This window comes from Bubalus kerabau, chromosome 2, assembly GCF_029407905.1.
Source record: "Bubalus kerabau isolate K-KA32 ecotype Philippines breed swamp buffalo chromosome 2, PCC_UOA_SB_1v2, whole genome shotgun sequence".
NCBI classification, from domain to species: domain Eukaryota; kingdom Metazoa; phylum Chordata; class Mammalia; order Artiodactyla; family Bovidae; genus Bubalus; species Bubalus kerabau.
Window position 1 is genome coordinate 122,890,836 of NC_073625.1, and position 11,228 is coordinate 122,902,063.

At 37.0% G+C, this 11,228-nt stretch overlaps 1 long non-coding RNA gene across 1 annotated transcript; it reads left to right on the forward strand.

The window, feature by feature from the left end:
* Positions 1 to 631: 631 nt before the first annotated feature.
* Positions 632 to 10,670, forward strand: LOC129644882 (uncharacterized). The gene is made up of 3 exons (XR_008711033.1): positions 632 to 794; positions 8,308 to 8,381; positions 9,205 to 10,670. It is a non-coding gene; the product is annotated as an uncharacterized LOC129644882 (long non-coding RNA).
* The last annotated feature ends 558 nt before the right edge of the window (positions 10,671 to 11,228 follow it).

Consider the following 11,228-nt stretch of genomic DNA (forward strand, 5'->3'; position numbering starts at 1 on the left):
CTCTATAAATGTGAAAGTAGAGCTGAAAATCATTAATGGCCCTCTCCACTGTAAATGGACATTAGAAATAAAGACCTACTATCCTCTTCACTTTCCTCAACACTTTCACCCTAGTGTGCAGAGACATGAGAAGGATTAAATCAGCTAATGTGGTTGAAATTATCAAGAAGTAAAACTAATTCTCATGTACATTTACAATTTTGATGAATGATCATTTACATATAGTTATAAACATATGCATGCATCCACACATATACACACACAGTGTGCATGTATTCTAATTGGTCATATCTGAGACCTGATACAGTTTCAATAGTCAGGCAGGCTAAATGCACTTGATCTCTTAACTTGTCAGTGAAAAAAATTGATGAGTTGTGCCTGCTCAAACTCTGAGCTAAGGTCAAAGCACCCTGGAGGAGACAAGAAAAAAGAATAAGTGATTTACAGATAAGGCTGGTAGCCTTGGCACCAGGAGCTTTTGTTTCCTTAGCTCTAGGCCCCGGGAGAGGAGTGTGTCTCCACCGGCACAAAGTGTTCCCAAACAATGTGAGACACACGCCAAATTGGAGTCCAGCCAGGCTCCAGCTACAGCGCTGAATTCCTGCTTGCCGCCCATGGGCACACACAAAAGGCAGGCCCAGGTTACCACAGCCTCCCAGGTAAAGACCAAAGCTGCAATTTGTCATCATTAAGCGAACGGGCCATTCTTTTTCCTTCTGTGCTCTAATCAGTGGCAATGAAACTGGACTGGAAAAAAAAGCGGGGCAAAGAACCACTCCAAATTCTGGACTCAGGTAAGAGTGAACTCCCTCCCCTCAACTGCCTCTATGTCAGGAAATGATGCCAAATTTGCTACTTACTCTCTGTCATCTTGAGTTATTTATTTTTCTCTAAAGCTATAAGACTATTAATATAGTCATTGTTCTCTGAGTATGAAAGTAATGCCCATTATTGTAGATAATTTAGAGGATCAGAAGAGACCAAGAAAGAAACTAAGAAGCTTTCAAAATCCATAACCCAGATATAGATATAGTGACCACTTAACTGTGTATAATTCTGACCATTTTCATCTGTGTATCATGTATACAGCAGTGTACACAAGTGAGTAAATGTGGAGAATTATAGAACTGGGTTCCATAATTAGTAACACATTATACATAATATTTTGTATTTTCATTATTCAACAACATATCATGGACATTTCTTCAGGCACTAGTTGTAAAATTGTGAAAATAATATTTTCAGGGTCATTTTAAGTACTAAACAAATAAAGGTAAAAGCCCCCTACAATGACCCCTGAGAAGTAGCAATCACTGATATAATGCTAATTCCATTAGATTCTAATAAACATCAAATGATTTTTCTGTTCAAAATACTCAAAACTATATAGCAAAACAATATCTGCAAAGAGAAAGAAAATGGAAAGGCTTTTGCTGAAGATCACAGGACTAAAATCAGTGGTCTTTGAGTTAGATTATATTTCCTGCAGTCTCCTCCTAAAGAGGGGGTCAGGATATATGTGAGCAGAGTCACTAGCACAGAAATCGTTCAATACTAAGACAGCCCATTCTATTGTCTGGCAGCTTTAGTCATTAGAAAATGTACCTAACTCAAAATCCAATTGTGTCTTCATATCAACCCTGTGATCCTAGTACAAGGTGTTTAACAACAAAAAATGTTTTGTTTTGCTTTGCTCAAGACATTTGTGCAGACAATATAAGATCATTATGTACAGAGTGTGTTGATCCCTCAGCCATGTCTGACTCTTTCTGACCCCATGGACTTTAGTCCACCAGGCTCCTCTGTCCATGGAGTTCTCCAGGAGATCTTCCCACCCCAGGGATTGAACCCAGGTCTCCTACATTGTAGGTGGATTCTTTACCATTTGAGAGGTATAATCCCCTGTGTTCTGCCTAATAGAGAGCACTTATATCTTATGCTCTGGATACTTTGCTTCTATCTATGCAGTCAGATAGCTGCAAGTTGTTGCATCAAATTAGAACTTACTGTTAACTCAGAATGTTAACTCATTCTAAAAATGGCATCAACTTTGTGAACAATATTGTGTAAAGTATGTAGCATGATGGTACAAGAGGAAGAAAGAACTTCTTCTGAGAGCCCGTGATCAATACCAGAGAGAACGCTACATGTTAGACTCTGGTCCCAAGAAAGGTGTTCCAATATGCTCAACTCTTGACTGATGGTTAGGAGGATAAGCTACCAATCAGTTTCAGTTCAGTTGCTCAGTCGTGTCTGATTCTTTGTGACCCCATGGACTGCAGTATTCCAGGCTTTCCTGTCCATCACCAACTCCCGAAGCTTGTTCAAACTCATGTCCATTGAGTTGCTGATGCCATCCAGCCATCTCATCCTCTGTCATCCCCTTGTCCTCCTGCCTTCAATCTTTCCCAACATCAGGGTTTTTCCCAATGAGTCAGTTCTTTGCATCAGGTGGCCAAAGAATTGGAGTTTCAGCTTCAGCATCAGTCCTTCCAATGAATAATCAGGACTGATTTCCTTGATGATTGACTGGTTGGATCTCCTTGCAATCCAAGGGACTTTGAAGAGTCTTCTCCAACACCACAGTTCAAAAGCATCAATTCTTCAGTGCTCAGCTTTCTTTATAGTCCAACTCTCACATCCATACATGACTACTGGAAAACCCATAGCTTTGACTAGACGGACCTTTGTTGGCAAAATAATGTTTCTGGTTTTTAGTATGTTGTCTAGGTTGGTCATAGCTACCTAACAACAAAAAGCTCTGAAAAACTTTAAGTCCAATGGGAAAATATGGAAGCTACTTTCCAGTATTTCATTCTATTATTCACCAACACTTATTGTCTATATGTCCTAAGCACTGTGATTGGAGCTTCTACATATGCAATTCTGTTGAATTAATAGGGCTTCCTTGGTAGCTCAGCTAGTAAAGAATTCACCTACAATGCAGAAGACCCCAGTTCGATTCCTGGGTCTGCAAGATCTGCTGGAGAAGGGATAGGCTACCCACTCCAGAATTCTCGGGCTTCCCTGGGGGCTCAGCTGGTAAAGAATCTATCTGTAATGCGGGAGACCCAGGTTCAATCCCTGGGTTGTTTAATTATTATTTTTGTTTAATTCTCACAACAATCAGGAATTTTAAAGATAAAGATGAGAAAGTTGCTATCCAGTTATTTAACCTTTAAAATACTTTTCCTGTGACTATATAGCTTAAAAGTGATGGTACTGAGTTTCCAAAGTTCAAAATCAATTGTACTAAAATTGTACTATCAATTGTACTATCAATTGTTCAAAATCAATTCTGTACCATAGCCAGAATAATTGTGGCTGTTTAAACCAATGTTCACCCTCTCCGCCACTTGCCCCCCTCCCCTACACACACTTCTTTAGGATGTACTCAAAACTCAAAACATCGTAAAGACAAAAGTATCCTTTTTATCATCTGGACTGTTCTCTTGACTTTTTAAGTGAGATTTTTGCCTGTACTCTTTCTTTTAATATATCCTATGTTTTTTTTAAAGCATATGTCATCATAACAATTCCCTGCTTGAACAACAACAACTTGGTGGTTTGTTTTTGTTTTTTTCTTTTGCTTTTAGGAACACCTCCAGATTCTTTTAATTAGAACGCAACTCTTCAGCTCTTTCTAATGTTAGTCGTGGACAGTGTATGGTCCTTACTGTGTCACTACATCTTTCATCCCTCTGTAATCCATCCAAATAGAACTATTCAACCTTCCCCATATGGGTATTTACCTTCATATTTTTGTTCATGCCATTCTCTTAGGTAGGTTATCACCTGTTTTAATCCTTCACGCTTATCTTACGTGTTGTTTGCTTGGTTTTGTCTTTTCCATTGTACGTTTAAAAAGAATTTTTTCTACCCTCTGCTCTCTTGTGTGTGTGTGTGTGTGTGTGTGTGTGTGTGTGTGTGTGTGTGTTTGTGTGTGTGTGTGCATGCACACACACGCGAAGTTGCTTCAATCATGTCTGACTCTGTGCAACCCTATGGACTGTAGCTCCTAGGCTCCTCTGTCCATGGGATTCTCCAGGCAAGAATACTGGAGTGGGTTGCCATGCCCTCCTCCAGAGGACCTTCCCGACCCAGAGATTGAACCTGTATTTCTTATGTTTCCTGTGTTGGCAGGCAGGTTATTTACCACTAGCACTACCTGGGAAGCCCTCTCTGCTCTTACATCACTTTAATTTATACTTCTATCATAACATGAGTTTCCTTTTGCCTTGGAAGCTCTTCAAGGTCAGAGAGTACATGAAAGTGAGGTACTTCACTAGACACTGAAAGTTTAAAGAAAAACAAGAATTGATCCCTGCTCTTTAGGAGCTAACTGTCCAGTGTGAGCAAGACTCTTGATCTTTAACCTCCCTTCTATCAGAAATACGCACCTGCTTATTTGTTCTACTTGTGTGGTATTCTGTAATTTTACCACAATGTGTCTCAATGCTTAATGCAATTGAAGACTCATCATGTCATTTTTCAATTCCCTATTTGTACCAGCATATAATTGGACTAACTTTTCTATACAATTTAAATAATCCTAAAGGAAACAATGAATTATTTTGCATATTATGGGATTATTGATATGCTTTTGTTTTAAAATGCAATTTTCCAGTTAATACTTTCTCTGTATTTACTTTTCTAAATATTTTCCCTCTCTGAAATGATGAAATATTTAAAAACATTTTTGTCTTCTTTTGGTTAGAAGTTGCATATTATAAATTTCCTGTTTTAAGGTTTTTCCTAGAGAGTACAGCACAAATTCTTAACAAAATCTAACATTAACAGATGCTTTTAACTTTTTTCTGCCTATAACCAGAACCTTAACAACCCTTTAGTTTCATTTTCCCCAAACACATTCAGTTCAGTTCAGTCACTCAGTCGTGTCCAACTCTTTGCAACCCCATGAACCACAGCACACCAGGCCTCCCTATCCATCAGCAACTGTCGGAGGTTACCCAAACTCATGTCCATCGAGTCAGTGATGCCATCCAGCCATCTCATCCTTTGTTGTCCCCTTCTCCTCCTGCCCCCAATCCCTCCCAGAATCAGGATCTTCTCAAATGAGTCAGCTCTTCACATCAGGTGGCCAAAATATTGGAGTTTCAGCTTCAATATCAGTCCTTCCAAAGAACTTCCAAGACTGATCTCCTTCAGGATGGACTGGTTGGATCTCCTTGCAGTCCAAGGGACTCTCAAGAGTCTTCTCCAACGCCAAATTTCAAAAGCATCAATTCTTCAGCGCTCAGCTTTCTTTATAGTCCAACTTTCACATCCATACATGCGAAACACATTATATACCATCATTTTTAATTCTCCATATATTTAAACTTAAACAATCATGACATTTAGAGTTTTAAATAGAAACTACTATTTTACTGATTTAAATAGCTAAACATTTTTCATAATTACCGTAAATGAGTTCAGTTTCAATGCTTCTATCTTAAATAATTCTAAGTCAAGTCCCTCCTCCCCACCACTATGGGCACTAGAGTATGACTATCAATTTCTTTGGCTTATATTTAGAACTAGCCAGCTCATGAGTCACTATTATGTAAGCTCATATTTACCAAACTGCCTTTGAGGGTTTTTTCCCTTCAATTTCTGATTCTGGGAATGTTATGTTTTATTATTGAGCTCAACTTCATATCAGAAGGATTTGTAAGGTGCCACATGCTTGCCACGTGACTCCAACTTCTGTTTATCATTATTTATAAGACTTCTTTGAACTAATATTTTTAAAACAAATAATAAGAAAAAATATGTTTGGTACACTCTTCTAGTAAAATAAATGTAAAACAGTGTCACTACTATCTATTGTCTTCTTGCATGCACAGAAATTAGATAGAAGTGAATTCAAGAATTTGATGATATTTTTCATCTAAATGGATACTAAATGAAGTGTGCTTAATAATTTCAGAATGTTACTTTAATTTTTGAGGAAAAGAAAGTATTCTATAAAATGCTCATAACTAAAAAAAAGGCAACATAGAGACATCAGGGTGAAATTTCAAAGATACACAAAAGAAAATATTATAAACAAACTAGGAAAAAGAAAACAAAAGTTTCTCTTCTTTAGTGATCGTTTAAGGTAAACCTAAAAAATTTGTTTGATAGCAACTCATAGCCTTGGATTAAGTATTTTGGTGCTTAAGCTTACATGGAATGATGTAGAAAAGCACATACATTTCATATGAATTGGGTGAGCTCAAGACTATCAAACTGAAGTAGCTGAAAAAATAAATGAAAACAAGAATACAAGGAAAAAGTGTATGGGCCATAAACCCTGCCTATCTGGGAAAAATGCATGTTAAACTAAATTTTAGGATTTTTTTGTGTTCTCACATGTTTAAAGAACTGATTTGTGAAGAAGCAACCAGCATATTCTCTATCACAAAGTCAGCAAACTGGTGGCTAATGAATCATATGCTTTATTTGGCTTCTGTTTTTCTTTTTAAACTGGATTATTTGATCTTATTGAAAAATGCAGAAGATCCAAGTATGATAAAGATTTATGATTTTTCTTTAAATGTTAGAATATATAGCAACATTAGGCCAACACTCCTTTATGGCAACTGTTCCTTAGATTTGAGTGAATTCCAAACCTTCAAGAAAGGACATGTGCTGTCTCATGGACCCTGTTCCACCACATTCTATTGCAAATAAGCATTTCAGACTGTAGCCTCTTATATACGCTGCTGCTGCTGCTAAGTTGCACATTGGGCAAAATAAGGAGTGATGTCCAAATGGGTTGGTACACCCTTCAGTGCAAGAAAGTTCCGTGAAAGAGGGTATTTTCACCACAAAAAAAGTCATAAAAATTATGTTTCCTAGTCCTTTATCCAACCTAGCATCTGCTGATCCACTGATTCTTTCAGTAATTTTCCATCCTCTTATCAGGGCTGGTGGGAACTTTCAAATCCTTGATTGCCATGAGCAGGCAACATAAAATAAATGACCAAGGTCCAACTGCAGTCTCATCTGCTTGTCCTCCTCTTACTCATATTCCACATTATTCATCTCACTCAAGAGTCAAGGAGTTCTAGATTCTCCCATACCTTTCTGTATATTTAAAAATTTTAGCTGCGAAGTATCTTCAAGGAAAACACTGCAGGGAAGTAATAGTCCTGGAATTTGACCTTGTCCATCTATCTCTGTCTCCATTTTTCCCTTTTCATATTCCTGAATGTAGAAATGCCAGGCTGTCTACTTTGCCTTCTTTCTGACATAAATCTTTCTTTTTTTTTTTTTTTTTGTACTTTTCTTCTTCCTAAGACACTAAGTTCCAGGGTTAAATACTAATTGTTAATAGATATCCTACTATTGGGACCTGCAGGTATAGGTAAGCTTGGAAATAGGATAACATGGAACAAAACCATTGTTTTAGTAGCTGAAAAAATTTACCAGCTATAGTGCCTCTATTTAAATTATTCCAAAGACACAGAATGAATAGAAACTTAATACAGGTATTCAGGTTGCTATGGCTATACAATTGCTCAGTCATGTCCAACTCTTTGCAACCCCATGGGCTATATAGTCCATGGAATTCTTCAGGCCAGAATACTGGAGTGAGTAGCCAGTTCCCTTCTCCAGGGGATCTTCCCAACCCAGGGATTGAACCCAGGTCCCCTGTATTGCAGGCAGATTCTTTATCAACTGAGTCATCAGGGAAGCCCAAGGTATTCAGGTTAGTAGTACTATAAAGAAATGAGTAGGAAAACTGGATTACACATTATTATGTGTTCTACATTCAAAAATCTCCCTAAGACATTCAGAATTACTTGAATTTTGATATCTAAAATTGCTTCAGATTTCAAGTGGAAGTTAAATGTTTTAGAAATGTAATAAAGATTCATGATGTACTTAAAATCCAAATTAACTATTGAATGCATTCCCTATTTATTGCCTTCTTTTTTATGTCATGGTCTATCAGCACACTTGTTTCTTATGCATACTGTTTATTCTAAGTTCTTTAAAAGGATATTCATCTAGCAAGATAATAAATGTCCCATAAAATGTCAAATATAAAGCTCAATACATAAAATCTAAACACTGCCTTAAATTCACTTTTTGATTCCATTTAATACCAAAAGAATGAATTAAACTTTCAAGTATATTTACAGAATTTGGCCTGTTCAGAAAATTTTAGTTATTAGTTTTTAATTTAACCCCCAAATTCTGATACCTGTCAGTAGTTTCTAAATTTATCATAAACTGAAATTAATAAAGCCAATTTCAGTTGTTGATTAAATGTCTATCACTGACAAGTTTCCATCTATATTCTTTTTCATCAAGAAGTCCGATTATTCAATGAAGTGGAAAAAATGGGAATGAGCAGTCTGCCTCATGGAGTATCACACAATATCCTGGTAAGAATGCAAAAGATTAAAACCCTAACAAATAGACAATTTTTACTACAACAATTATTAATACTTTGTGAACTCAGTTGGATTTTAGGTGATGGCACAAGACACAATCATAGGATATAAGACCTTTATAGAATGGTAAAAATTTATTTCAGCTCACAAACTATATGCTTTCTTCCCAACAAAAGCAATACAATGTTTCATAACTTTTTCATATGCTATACCAGAGCAGGTTACTTATAAGCAGCACAGCGTATTTAGAAACAAGTAAGTTGCAGTAGCATTTAGTGGAATAATATTCTGAGATATTAAGATATTGATGTTTTATATTTGTTGTTCAGCCTCTCAGTCGTGTCTCTTTGTGGCCCCATAGACTGTGGCACAGCAGGTTTCCCTGGCCTTCACTATCTCCCGGAATTTGCTCAAACTCATGTCCATTAAATCAGTGATGCTATCTAATTATCTCATCATCTGCTGCCCTCTTCTCCTTTTGCCTTATATTTATTTGCACTCAAAAGTCATTTTCAACTGATGTCCTCTAAAGTCTAGAAAATAAAATACTCCATTTCCTTTATTCTTGTTATGTTAGGGATTGAACCCGGGTCTCCCGCATTGTAGGCAGATGCTTTTACTGTCTGAGCCACCAGGGAAGCCCTTATTGTTGTTAGGCATGGTCATATAACCCTTTTCGGGCCAATAGATGCAAAAGGAATTCTCTAGGCTAATTTTTAAGGAAGCTCTTTTTAAATTCAGACTAAACTGTTAGGATGTCTTATTCATTTTGCCTCTTAGCTATTCATTTATTTTTTTCCTTCTTGGATAGCAGATGTGATGCTGGGAGTGTGGCAGTCTTATGGTTATCAAGACAATGGACGCCTTGCACTATTGATAGCAGATCAGTTTGGCCTACAACTCTGATGAGATCTTGAGCAGCTGTCTCAGTCATCAGTCTCTGATTGTGAACATCTTGACTCTTGAAGGAAACAACTCCTATCTAATGTACTCATTGCTAGTTGTTGCTATTGTGCTACTTTCTGCCAATATAATTGTGAACAATATGCTTCCCCTCATTCAGAAATCAGTAACATCTGCCTTCCTCTTCACAGTGAGATGAATATCAGACATTCACAAATTTCTTAAGTCCAAAGGACTAACTGATGATCAGTAATTTCTTCATGATGCCTCAGACCAAAGAAACACTTAGGAGTTCTGTTTATTGGTTAGATTCAAATAATTTAACAGCTGTAATTTATGTGGTATCTGTGTTTATTCAAATATGTAAAATATTTCAATACAGCCATGCAAATGGGCTGTAGTGTCTCAGTGCACATAGGTACAAAATTTGGGAGTCATGTTCTGTTCAGCTTTCCTAGAAGGGAGAAGTGAGTTGGAACTTTCTAAGATTGATTGCCTAGTATGGGGCAGGTGGGGTCAGCTGCAAAGGAGCACAAGAAACACTTTAGGTTGAAGAAGTAAAGAATATCCTGATTATGGGGTTGCTTATACAATTTTTTAGAAATAATACATTTTAAATATTGTGCTCATAAATTATTGAAACTTAGACTATGTTAATGAACTAATGGTATTAGTTAAACAGGATTAATTGCTGAAAAAGATGGCAGGACCCAAAATGACAATGTGTAGAAATCTAACATTTATTGAAAGGAAAGGGTGAAGTGGAGAAACAGTATTAAAGTATTGGTGTGCCTCATAGCCAAAGACCTCAAACTTGAGAATCCAGGCAAGAGCACTGACTGTGTGTAAGGGCTGTGTAAGTGCTTCCTTTCTTGGATCAGAAACTATCGATGTGTGAATAGAACATCTTGGAACCATAGAGTCTATACTGGAGTCTTGACGGATACAAATCATCAGTCTCACTGCTGTTGATTAAATAATGTCGATAAACTAGTGTGAATCATCTTTAAACTCCTTTGGACATATGACTACATAGGGAAACTATTAACAATTATATATCATGCCCTGAGGCTTCCCTTGTTGCTCAGCTGGTAAAGAATCCGCCTGCAATGTGGGAGACCTTGGGTTGGGAAGATCCCCTGCAGGAGGGCATGGCAAATGCCCAATATTCTTTGCCTGGAGAATCCCCATGGACAGAGGAGCCTGGTGGGCTACAGTCCACGGGGTGGCAAAGAGTCATACATGACTAAGCAACTAAGCACAGCAGCATGGCATCATGCCTTGATCAAGCGTTAGTGCTGTGTAGGTATTCCAGTAACATAATTTAATGAGGTTAATTCTAGGTCTATTGGAATTAACCCTCACAGTAAATAACATCTTAATGAACCAAAAACAAACAAAATATTATGCACTGTAAATTACTATACAAACATAATGAATTAAGTAAGGTAATACTTGCTTTGTACTATTATGTGGAAAGAGTGATGACATCACAGTAATAATCACAAGTTTCAATTAACATTATACATTGGAATACATGTATCTTTTTGAATTATAGTTTTCTCAGAATATATGTCCAGTAAGTGGGATTGCTGGATCATATAGTAGTTCTATTTTTAGTTTTCTAAGGAACCTCCATACTGTTTTCCATAGTGGCTATATCAATTTACATTCCCACCAACAGTGCATGAGGGTTCCCTTTTTTTACATCCTCTCCAGCTTTTATTGTTTGTGGATTTTTCAATTATAGCCATTCTGACCGATGTGATACCTCATTGTATGTTCATTGCAGAACTATTTACAATAGTCAGGATATGGAAGCAACCCAAATGTCCATCGACAGATGAATGGATCAAGAAAATATGGTAATATACACAATGGAATATTGCTCAGCCATAAAAAGGAACAAATTTGGATCATTTGTAGACACACTGA